A 10,992-nucleotide genomic window follows, 5' to 3' on the forward strand; every position below is an offset into this window, starting at 1 on the left:
CTAGAACAGTGCACATGCCATGCCCAGCCTCTAACCTCCATTAGAGCACTGCTCAAGCTCGCTTGTGAGCTCCAGAGCCTTCCCCTTGGCTATATAAGCGTGCCCCGAGTCCCTCCGCACCTCAACCATCTCTCCCTCGCCTCATTTGCTCTCTGGAATCGCCCCATCTCGCCGGAGTTCGCCTCTATCCACCATTGGCCGTCTCGGCCTCGGCATGATTCTGGCCAACCCGAGCCTCCTCTCGCCTTCCCTCTACGTCCACTGTCTCCCCCTCGTTCCACTCAGCCGCCCCAACCCCTTCCCCTCGCCGGAGAGCCCAGTGGCCGCGTCTCCCACCGTTCGTCGGCCACCTCATCGTTCGGCCGTCTCGAGCCTCCTCGTGCTTCCCCGACCCCACCACCGTCCTCCCCATGCTCCGCTGAGTCGCCCCACCTCATCACCCCTCGCCGGAGCGCCCCGCGTCACCTGAGAGCATCACCACCGCTGCCTCTCTGTCCGCCTCCATCGCCGCGGCATCTCCTCCTCCAGGCGCCTCCCCGGGAGCCATTTCTCCTCTGAACGGAGGCGCTGCATCCTCACGAGCTCGCCGGTGCGCTCGGTTTGGTCGGAGGCCACCAGAGCCGGCCGGCCCCATCGCCGCTTCCCTACCGTGCCTCCGCTCTGTTCCACGAGGGAACAGAGGCGCGAGGAGGAAGAAGGCGACGAGCACCAGCCTGGCCCCCTGTCCCCTGGGCCCCGCCAGTCAGCCTCTGGGCGTTAACTTAGCCTCGGGCCCGTGTGGATTCAAGTGGAGACATACTCCAGCAGAGTACATTTTCTATTTCCAATAACATATTCTGTTAGTACGTTTTCATTCTACTTCGGCTCAAAGTATGTTTTCCAGTTCTGAAAACGCATTCTCTTATATGCATTTCTGCCTTATCCACTCAGGGACCCATTGGTGATAAATTTATCATAGATTAGTCCCTATTCTTCCAACCTTCACAACTTTTCAACCGTAACTCCGATTGAGGTGAAACCAGCGCTCACTTCTTTGTCTTGTCGAGCTCAATCTTTTGGTAACATTTTCACTAGGTGTTATCATAGTGAAAATGACATTTTGCCCTTGCCTCTAATCAGCCCTCCGAGAGAAAACCGTCCGACGTTTTGTTCCGTGGCTTCATCGCACTTCTTCCTAGAGTCTCCGTCACCCCAGGCAAGCCACAATACCCACTTGCATGATAGTCATGCAGTAGCCATGGTTTTCAACTTGAATATTTATTAAATGTTTGCTTGTTTAAAATATGGTTATTGTTGTTTCAGTAATGATTCCTGGCTAGTGCTTACATTCTTGCTATGTTGTTATGCACCTGGTTGTCATGCCCTGCTAGTTGCTAGTATTCCTTTCATATGCTTATGCGTGCTAGTAGTACATGTTGATGTTGGTAATGGTCTTTGGTGCATGACTGCCATCTGTCCCGAGTACCGTTGTTATGCATGTTCCATTGCATCCAGTTGGTTAAATGCTTGCATGATGGCATTGTTGATATGTTCTTGCAAGATATTTATTGTTGATGCTAGTGGTCATGCTATGTTTCGGAGAAGTATGTACTTATGATGTTCATGCTAGTCAGTATGCCATGCTTAGTTGGATATGATTCATTGTTGATATGGTGGACAGTTATGTGGTTCTCTCATGATTATGTTGATATCATGCTCATGCATTGTAATTGCATCATGTATTTTATCATGGCTCAGCATATTTGCATTCAAGTTTAACCGGATTAAATTGAACTTGAACAACTCTTGGCTGAGTCATGGTGCCACCATATCGAACTGACCAATGCAACCACGCTTACCGTTATGGGAAGGTCCTAACTGGGTCTATTGTCGTGCCTCTCGTTGGTGCCTCCAACGAGGGAAGGTTATGGGCGTGCGGTACCCGGCCCAGTAAGCAGACATAACCTTGTGTGCCCGTTGTTGTTGTTATGGATCCGGTCCCCGTGAGGGACATTTTGGCCACGACGGTGGTCGTTGTGTCTTTGGTAGACACGGGGCCACACAGGACTAGCCCAGTTGGGAGTGGGTCGGAGTGGCCGGGAGAGTGTCATGTCAGTAGATCGGTTTTGTCAGAACGCCGTTGGTCCACCCGAATGGGAGTGCGAGGCCATGGGTTCTGTAGTGCGGGTACAGTGTACTAATGTCTGCAGAGTGTATATGAAATCTATCGATAGCCGCGCCCGCGGATAAGGGCCCAGTTTGTAGTTGGTCACACTATGAGTCAACAGTAATAATAATAATAATAATAATAATAATAATAATAATAATAATAATAATAATAATAATAATAATAATAAATTGCTCGATGAGGAGATAAGTTGGTAGTGATCGCCGGAAGGATCATTGTTTGAGATAAGTTGGTTGTGATCGCCGAAATGATCACCGTGGTATCGAGGATACCGAGCTATTGGATATTCGTGATGTTGTGCGAGAATCATGGGTAAGGATCAAGCTCCTTGTGGTCATTTGATGATTACTATGGTATTGTTTATACCAAGCTTGATTTGATCCTGAGATGATCGTGTAATGTCCAAAGTTGGTAAGTGATGCATGTGATGGTTACGAGGCAACCCGAGCAAAATAAATGGTGCATATAGTGTCATCATGTTGCATGCTGGTATCGTTAGATTTATATGGTCATGTCATGCTCCTATTGTTCTAGCAGTATTATGGTCATGTTGTTCATGCCATGTTATTCTGATGATCTCATGATAATTCCTACTTAACCTGTAATTGCCATGTTGTTGTCTGTCTTGAATGCTTCCCGTTATTCTGAGCTTGCAAGTACATTCAATGTACTGACCTGGCGTGTCATGCCAGTTTGCAGGTCGTGCCCGGATTGCTTGCTAGTTTGGTGTTGTTCCTGTGTTCGCGAGCTAGGATAAACGTTCCAGCCAGAGTCCCTGCGGATTGGAGTCCATCATCACCGTTCGTTGTTCCGCTGCCAGTAGTTGTTCCGCTGCTTCGAGTTGTTATGCTGCTTGTATAGAGCAACCATGGTTGGCGTAGTGTCGCTGGGCCGATGTTATTCATTGTAATATCAAAGACCTTGTATTCATAACCGTGTTGTAATAGAGAGCTGGTTTGTTCTATACTAAGCAGTGTCGTATTCCAGAAGACTTCACCTCGATCTCTGGGCTGGAATACGGGGCGTTCCGGTTTTCTCTGAGCCGGGGTGCCACAGGATCTCACGGGAACAGAAGGTTGCGGTGGTGGAAAATTATTTTTGTGGATGCCTCCGAGGGTTTGGGAATATATGTGAATTTTTTTACAGGACGAACAATTAGGTCAGGGGACTCCCGAGGGGGCCACAAGGTAGGGGGCGCCCCCCTAGGGCACGCCCTCCACCCTTGCCGCCGCCTCGTGGGTATTCTGGCTTGGACTCCAAGTCCTACGGGTGTCTTATGGTCCAAGAAAAATCATCATAAATTTTTATTCCGTTTAGACTCCGTTTGATATTCCTTTTCTGCGAAACTCGAAAACAAGGCAAAACAAAAACTGACACTGGGCTCTAGGTTAATAAGTTAGTCCCAAAAATAATATAAAATAGCATAATAATGCATATAAAACATCCAAAACGGATAATATAATAGCATGGAACAATAAAAAATTATAGATACGTTGGAGACGTATCAAGCATCCCCAAGCTTAATTCCTGCTCGTCCTCGAGTAGGTAAATGATAAAAACAGAATTTTTGATGTGGAATGCTACCAAACATATTTATCCATGTAATTTTCTTTATTGTGGCATGAATGTTTTATAACCCACAAGTATAGGGGATCGCAATAGTTTTCGAGGGTAGAGTATTCAACCCAAATTTATAGATTCGACATAAGGGGAGCCAAAGAATATTTGAAGGTATTAGCAGCTGAGTTGTCAATTCAACCACACCTGGAGATTAATTATCTGCAGCAACATGATTAGTAGCAAAGTAATATGATAGTTTTGATAATAGTAGCAGCAGAAATGGTAACGGTAACAGTGATAGCAGTAATTTTGTAACAAGTGCAACAGTAACGATAGCAGTAGTAACTTAGCAAGAACAATATAAGATAAATTCTTAGGCATTGGATCGGTGACTTGTTGATGATATTCATCATGAGACAGTTATAACCTAGGGCGATACGGCATAGCTCCAGTTCATCAATATAATGTAGGCATGTATTCCGTAAATAGTCATATGTGCTTATGGAAAGAACTTGCATGACATCTTTTGTCCTACCCTCCCGTGGCAGCGGGGTCCTATTGGAAACTAAGGGATATTAAGGCCTCCTTTTAATAGAGAACCGGAACAAAGCATTAACAAACGGTGAATACATGAACTCCTCAAACTACGGTCATTACCGGGAGTGGTCCCGACTATTGTCACTCCGGGGTTGCCGGATCATAACACATAGTAGGAGACTATAACTTGCAAGATTGGATCTAGAACATGGATATAATGGCGATAACATAAACGGTTCAGATCTGAAATCATGGCACCCGGGCCCAAAGTGACAAGCATTAAGCATGGCAAAGTCATAGCAACATCAATCTTAGAATATAATGGACACTAGGGATCAAGCCCTAACAAAACTAACTCGATTACATGATGAATCTCATCCAACTCCTCACCAAACAGCGAGCCTACGAAGGAATTACTCACTCCCGGTGGGGAGCATCATGGGATTGGCGATGGAGAAGGGTTGGTGATGACGAAGAACGAAGATCCCCCTCTCTGGAGACCCAAACGGACTCCAGATCTGGCCTCCCGATGAAGAACAGGAGGTGACGGCGGCTCCATCTCATGGATCATGATAATTCTTTCTCCCTCATTTTATCTAGAAAAATAGGTATTTATGGAGTTGGAATCAGGGTCTGCGGGGCCACCAGGTGGGCACAACCCACCTGGGCGCGCCAGGAGGGGGCGCGCCCTGGTGGGTTGTACCCACTCAGGTGCCCCCCTCCGATGGATCTTGGCTCCAAAAATTCTTGTTTATTGTATAAAAAATCCTCGTGAAGTTTTGTTCCGTTCCGAGATTTTATTTCTACACAAAAACAACACCATGGTAGTTCTGCTGAAAACAGTGTTAGTCCGCGGTTAGTTTCATTCAAATCATACAAATTAGAGTCCGAAACAAGAGGAAAAGCATTAGGAAAAGAAGATACGTTGGAGACGTATCAACTCCCCCAAGCTTAAACCTTTGCTTGTCCTCAAGCAATTCAGTTGATAAACTGAAAGTGAAAAAGAAAAACTTTTACGAACTATTTTGCTCTTGTTTGCATAAATAAGCTTAAACAACACCAGGTTTTCAGCCAACATTATAACTAACCATGCCGACAATAACTCTTAAAGATTATATTAACTCATATCAATGACATAATTAGCTAGCGAGCAATAATAAGGTATATCAAACGGCATCACGTTGTCCAAACAACCATGATATAATATGACAATAGTGGTATCTTGCTAGCCCTTTCTGAGACCGCAAAACATAAATGAAGAGCACCTCCAAAGTTCAAGCAGCGACTAAACATTGTAATTCATGGTGGAAAACATCCAGTCATGATGCACCCAACATTAGCTACACACAATGCATAAGTCATGACAGCAGTGCTCTTAGGTTCTGGCGCTTGTTTTAGAAGGTGATGACACAACATAAAAGTAAATAGATAGTCCCTTCACAGAGGGAAGCAGTGATTTGCAGAGGTGCCAGAGCTCAAGTTTTTAAAATAGAGGTAAATGATATTTTGAGACATGCACCCTTCTCATTTACTTCACGACCATCAGATATCAATATCTTCTATGCTAAGCACGCTAGTGGCGGTCCCCAAGTGATAAAAGTACAAGTTTTGACTCCATTGGGAGTTTTTGTTTGATTATTTGTTAGCTTTTTCTGTTTGCAATTTGGGACTGGGCATCCCTATTATCGCCCTTTTCTCGTGCGATGGCGAGTGAATAAACACTCGACCTGAGAATAACCCGCTTAGCATGGAAGATACCGACCACCTCCTATTGTTCCATGAATGATCCATGCACATAAAAAATGATATTTATTAGAAGTTTATAGAGGTGGCACATGCAAATTTACTTAGGACGGCAGGGTAATACCGCATATAGGTAGGTATGGTGGACACATCAGGAATAACTTTTGGGTTCAAGGTTTTTGATGTACAAGCAGAATTCTCACTTAGTACAGGCGAAGGCTAGCAAATAGATTGAGAAGCGGCCAGCTAGAGAGCAACAATGATCATGAACATGCATTATGCATAAGTAACATTGGACACTAGCATGAGTAGGATATGAACACCATGAACATATATATCATAGAGCCTATGTTGGTTTTGATTCGACTACATGCATGAACATGTGCCAAGTTAAGCCACTCGAACATTCAGAGGAGGATACCATATCATCGTACTACATCACAATCACTTTAATGAAGTGTTGATATCCAAGATAAATCATTATACACTCCTAGCTACTTATGCATGGCATGAGAAACTTTAATCTCTAATTGTCATTGCAAACATGTTTAATCATAATGGGCCGAATCATGGATACTAGGTTAAACATATTTACACAAACAGAACAAGTCGAGTTCATACCCGTTTCTCTCTGCCACGACCAGTTCATCGAATATCGTCATTATTGCCTTTCACTTGCACGACCGAACGATATGACAATAATAATAGTGCAAGAGTGCCGTGGACTAAGCTGTAATCTGCAAAATATTTTATTCAATAGGAGAAGACAAGGTAAAATGGGCTCTTTATTAGATCAACAATTATTCATATGAGAGCCACTCGAAATTTTCATCGTGGTCTTCTCCGCGGTAAGACTCGAATGAAAAGAATAGAAATTCAGAGAAACACACTGAAATATTTTTTGGAGTTTTTGGTTTTCTTGAGCAAGCAAACAAAAATGAGAGAAATTATTTACATGGGAAAGCTCTCAACAAGTAAAAGAAGAATAAGGAAATCTTTTTGGGTTTTCTTTTTAGTGCTACTACTAAGCATGCATAAAAAATTAAACTAACTACAACTATTTTTTTGAATTTTCTAAAGTTTTTCAAACACACAAGAAGAAAGCAAGAAAATAAATTAAAGCATGGATGATACAATGAAAAAGTGTGAACACCGACAAATGGAAATAAGTAAGCATGAATGTAATGTGGCGAGAAACACGTACTCCCCTAAGCTTAGGCTTTTGGCCAGGATAGTAGTTGAGGTACTGAGGAGCGGGCATCCACTGATCCCACTGCTGAGGCTCTTCCGCTTCCTCTACAGACTGATCGTTCTGGTAGGTGATGATGTCCGTAGGCATAATCCTATATCCTCCCATGGCAACAGGATCAAACAAAGCAGTAGCAGGCAATGGAATAATATCATGAGTGTTAATGATGAAAACTAAGTTATAAGGAATAGGGATGTTAGGAGATATGGTATCAGTAAAATGATGGTGATCCATGGCTGCACGATCTAGGTAAACCTTGGTCAGAGGGCAATCATGGGGGTGTATCTCAACCTCGAAGTGAGCCGCCAAACGAGTAGAGAAAATCCCACCATGTATTTTACCCTTGGACTTATTAATGTGGAGGCAACTGACACAATAGCTCCCAAGCTATAAGTGTTGTCTCCCGCTAATGCACGACGTAAAACAGCAAGGTCTGGTGAACTGAGTGCACCCACCTTCTCTCTAGCAAGCAAGCATTTGCAATGAAAAGAGCAAAGTAATGAACAGCAGGAAAGTGCAAGCTAGCGGCAGTGATAGCTAACACCCCTCTCTCATCTCCCACTTTCAAGGTACGATAAAAGGCCTCAAACTTTGCCAACCTAGGCTCAACTAAGCTCCCGTCAGAAGGGATCATGCATATGTTACAAAATTCAGTGAGTGGTATCTGACGGGTCTTAGCATATAAACTAAAATACAACTCAGGTGGATTATTCCTAGGAAAGAAAGTAAAACTTTGAACAAAGGTTTTTGTGAGGAGATGATATTATTACATTTAGCTCCGATGAACTCGGTGAGGCTGGCATTAGCAGCATATTGTGTAAACTCTTGCAGGATTCCAGCCTCTTCCATGAACGGGGTGTGCGGCCATTCGCACGGTCGTACTTCCGCCAACCTCTGGAGGTGGAGATCACTGTCAGACGACTCCCCAATAACTCCCTTGGAGTTCTTCTTGGAACCAAACTTCCTAAAGATATTCATGCTTTTCCTATGAACAAAATTCTGAATTTTTAGTCCACAATTTTTTCTCAACAAAACTTCACGAAAATGATAGCAACTACTCATAGGGATACATAGAGGCCATGGCAAGCATTCAAACTAAAGGAAATATGCCCTAGAGGCAATAATAAAGTTATTATTTATTTCCTTATATCATGATAAATGTTTATTATTCGTGCTAGAATTGTATTAACCGGGAAACATAATACATGTGTGAATATATAGAGAAACATAGTGTCACTAGTATGCCTCTACTTGACTAGCTCGTTAATCAAAGATGGTTGAGTTTCCTAAACCATAGACATGAGTTGTCATTTGATTAACGAGATCACATCATTAGGAGAATGATGTGATTGACTTGACTTGACCCATTCCGTTAGCTTAGCACTCGATCGTTTAGTACTCTGCTATTGCTTTCTTCATGACTTATACATGTTCCTATGACTATGAGATTATGCAACTCCCGTTTAGCGGAGGAACACTTTGTGTGCTACCAAACATCACAACGTAACTGGGTTATTATAAAGGTGCTCTACAGGTGTCTCCAAAGGTACTTGTTGGGTTGGCGTATTTCAAGATTAGGATTTGTCACTCCAATTGTCGGAGAGGTATCTCTGGGCCCACTCGGTAATGCACATCACTATAAGCCTTGCAAGCATTGCAACTAATGAGTTAGTTGAGGGATGACGTATTACGGAACAAGTAAAGAGACTTGCCGGTAACGAGATTGAACTTGGTATTGAGATACCGACGATCGAATCTCGGGCAAGTAACATATGGATGACAAAGGGAACAACGTATGTTGCAAAAGGAAGTTTTTCGGAGTCGAGGGGCTAGACGCCAGGGTCCTTGGCGTCTAGGTCTAGACGCCGGGAACCCTGGTGTCTGGCCCTGGAGTCCGAGAAGGACTCTTTCCTTTCGGGTGAAACCGACTTTGTGGAGGCTTTTACTCCTAGTTTCGACCCCAAGGCTCAACATATAAATAGAGGGGTAGGGCTAGCACCCAAGACACATCAAGAAACACCAAACCGTGTGTCGGCTACCCCGTCCCCTCTAGTTTATCCTTCGTCATAGTATTCGTAGTGCTTAGGCGAAGCCCTGCGGAGATTGTTCTTCACCAACACCATCACCACGCCGTCGTGCTGCCGGAACTCATCTACTACTTCGCCCCTCTTGCTGGATCGAGAAGGCGAGGACGTCATCAAGCTGAACATGTGCTGAACGCGGAGGTGTTGTACGTTCGGTACTTAATCAACCGCGTTGATAAACGCTTCCGCTTATGGTCTATGAGGGTACATAGACAACACTCTCCCCTCTCGTTGCTATGCATCACCGTGATCCTGCGTGTGTGTAGGAATTTTTTGAAATTACTACATTCCCCAATAGTGGTATCAGAGTCTGGTTTTATGCGTCGATGTTCTATGCATGAGTAGAATACAAGTGAGTTGTGGGCGATACAAGTCATACTGCTTACCAGCATGTCACACTTTGGTTCAACGGTATTGTGGGATGAAGCGGCCCAGACCGACATTACGCGTACGCTTACGCGAGACTGGTTCTACCGACGTGCTTTGCACACAGGTGGCTGGCGGGTGTCAGTTTCTCCAACTTTAGTTGAACCAAGTGTGGCTACGTCTGGTCCTTGAGAAGGTTAAAACAGCACTAACTTGACGAACTATCGTTGTGGTTTTGATGCGTAGGTAAGAACGGTTCTTGCTCAGCCCGTAGCAGCCACGTAAAAATTGCAAACAACAAAGTAGAGGACGTCTAACTTGTTTTTGCAGGGCATGTTGTGATGTGATATGGTTAAGACATGATGCTATATTTTATTGTATGAGATGATCATGTTTTGTAACCGAGTTATCGGCAACTGGCAGGAGTCATATGGTTGTCGCTTTATTGTATGCAATGCAAACGCCCTGTAGTCCTTTACTTTATCACTAAGCGGTATCGATAGTCGTAGAATCATAAGTTGGCGAGACGACAACGATGCTACGATGGAGATCAAGGTGTCGCGCTGGTGATCATCATGGTGCTTCGGAGATGGAGATCACAAGCACAAGATGATGATGGCCATATCATATCACTTATATTGATTGCATGTGATGTTTATCTTTTATGCATCTTATCTTGCTTTGATTGACGGTAGCATTATAAGATGATCTCTCACTAAATTATCAAGGTATAAGTGTTCTCCCTGAGTATGCACCGTTGCGAAAGTTCTTCGTGCTGAGACACCACGTGATTATCGGGTGTGCTAGGCTCTACGTTCAAATACAACGGGTGCAAAACAGTTGCACACGTGGAATACTCAGGTTAAACTTGACGAGCCTAGCATATAACAGATATGGCCTCGGAACACTGAGACCGAAAGGTCGAGCGTGAATCATATAGTAGATATGATCAACATAGCGATGTTCACCATTGAAACTACTCCATCTCACGTGATGATCGGACATGGTTTAGTTGATATGGATCACGTGATCACTTAGATGATTAGGGATGTCTATCTAAGTGGGAGTTCTTAAGTAATATGATTAATTCAACTTTAATTTATCATGAACTTAGTCTTGATAGTATTTGCATAACTATGTTGTAGATCAATAGCTCGCGTTGTTGCTCCCTGTTTATATTTTGATATGTTCCTAGAGACAACTAAGTTGAAAGATGCTAGTAGCAATGATGTGGATTGGATCCATGATCTAAGGATTATCCTCATTGCTGCACCGAAGAATTATGT

Source organism: Triticum dicoccoides, chromosome 4A, assembly GCF_002162155.2.
Source record: "Triticum dicoccoides isolate Atlit2015 ecotype Zavitan chromosome 4A, WEW_v2.0, whole genome shotgun sequence".
Taxonomy (NCBI): Eukaryota; Viridiplantae; Streptophyta; class Magnoliopsida; order Poales; family Poaceae; genus Triticum; species Triticum dicoccoides.